Source organism: Belonocnema kinseyi, chromosome 8 (genome assembly GCF_010883055.1).
Source record: "Belonocnema kinseyi isolate 2016_QV_RU_SX_M_011 chromosome 8, B_treatae_v1, whole genome shotgun sequence".
NCBI lineage: Eukaryota > Metazoa > Arthropoda > Insecta > Hymenoptera > Cynipidae > Belonocnema > Belonocnema kinseyi.
Window position 1 is genome coordinate 87,419,205 of NC_046664.1, and position 2,033 is coordinate 87,421,237.

Sequence of the window (2,033 nt, forward strand, 5' to 3'; positions counted from 1 at the left end):
TTTTTTCAAATTTTTTCCATCGCCCCTTGTATAAGAAATAATGCTCTAAACTTGACTGTTCTCAAATGTACCCAAAAATCCTTACTTTATTTTACATTTTTCGGTCTGCTAAGCACAAAATTTTTGTACATAAATGTCTTTCAGCTCATTAACGTAGAACACTTTCAGCTTTTAAATGACTTTTTTTTTGTTGCGCTAGCATTTTTTTTGACTGAGTTGTTAAGCTTCAAAGGCAGATGCCTATAGTTTTCTCGCCGATAGTAGACACTAGCACATATTAAAAAGGGGTTAAATAACTACAAAGAACCACCGATCCTTCCGAATGCAAGTTTGACATATTTTAATTTCTGTTCCTTATTTCAAATAAAAAACAAACGGGTGCGTGATTTTTTTTATCTCTCACAATTTTTCAATTAAAATATAAAATGAGCATTAAAAAAAACTTGTCTTGTTATTATATTATTTTCGGAAAAATCTAGTTTATAACATTTTTGGGTAGATTTAAAGGTTTATTCATTAAATTCGCATATTTAGTTATGTAAATATCACATTTTTAACATTTCTTTTTAACTAAAAACTCGCTTTCTTCTTGAGTTTTCAACAATTCAAAATTAATGTTCCATTCTCATCATTTTTCAACAGTTTAGTTTTCAAATAACACTAACATAACATGATAATCAGTTCTTTTAAATAGTTCATATTGTTCCAAATGTAATAATTTTTGTTTAAAATAACCGATTTCACGCAAAAAAAATTAACATTACCTTAAATTGCTCCAAAAGTAATTAATATTTGTCTTCTTTGTATTTTCTAGTTTTCTTTTTTTACTCCATTGATGATAGTTTGGAAAATAATCAACCTTTTTAATTTTTTGCCTTCTCCTTATTAACGTGCAATATCGATCTTTCTGAAAAATGCCAATAACTAAAAAAATAATTAATTTTTTATTACATTCTGATCATTTATGATTGAGAAAGTATTAGAATTGTCGGAAATTTGACATCACACTTTTTCAACGGATCTCCACGTTTCGAGACCCCCTAAATCCGAAAATCAGGTTTTCATTATGGCGTCTGTCCGCCTGTCCGTCTGTCCGTCCATCCGTAAACACGATAACTCTCGATAAAATGAACCAATCAAATCCATCTTTGGCACACTTTTTCTAGGTCCTAAAAGAAAGAACGAGTTCGTTAACCAGCTATTTTTGATAAAAATGCAAAAAGTGAGCGCATTTTGAAGAATTTTGAGACAATTTTTTTCTGAATTTAAAAATTCTATGTACGGATATTTATACGAGGGTGAGTCAAATATTAACCGGAATTCTTTTTTAATATTTATTTATAAAACAATACAAAAATACTATTGATTATTTTTCTACATAGTCTCCTTCACGCTCTACACATTTTTTTCAGCGGTTTGGAAGCTTGTTAATTCCTTGCTTGTAGAAACTTTGAGGTCGAGTCATCAACCAATTGCGCACGAATTCCTCAACATCTTGATCGTTGTCAAATCGCAATCCTCCAAGTGCATCTTTCATGGGCGCAAACAAATGATAGTCACAGGGTGACAAATCTGGGCTGTATGGAGGATGCTCAAGGGATTCCCAATGCATATCCTCCAGTTTTTGTTTCTTTTCACCCGCCGTATGTGGCCTGGCATTGTGATGAAGAAGGATGACGTTTCTGATGGGGTTACCGCGTCTTTTGCTTCTGTAAGCGGCTTTTGCTGCCTCCAACAGCTGGCAGTAGTAGGCAGCGTTAACCGTACGTCGATCATGTAGGAAATCAATGAGCAACACTCCTCTGTAGTCGAAAAAGACGGTCACGAGGACCTTACCGGCTGAGAGACGGGTTTTGGCTTTCACAGGAGCGGCTTCGTCTTTCCTTCGCCATTCTTTAGCCTGAAATCCCGCTGAAATCGATTCTTACTGAGTCTCTTACTGATTCGCAGTCGGATGTTTTTTTGATCTTCGTTCAATAACTTCGGGACCCATCAGGCACAGATTTTTTTGAAACCAAGATGATTTTTAATGA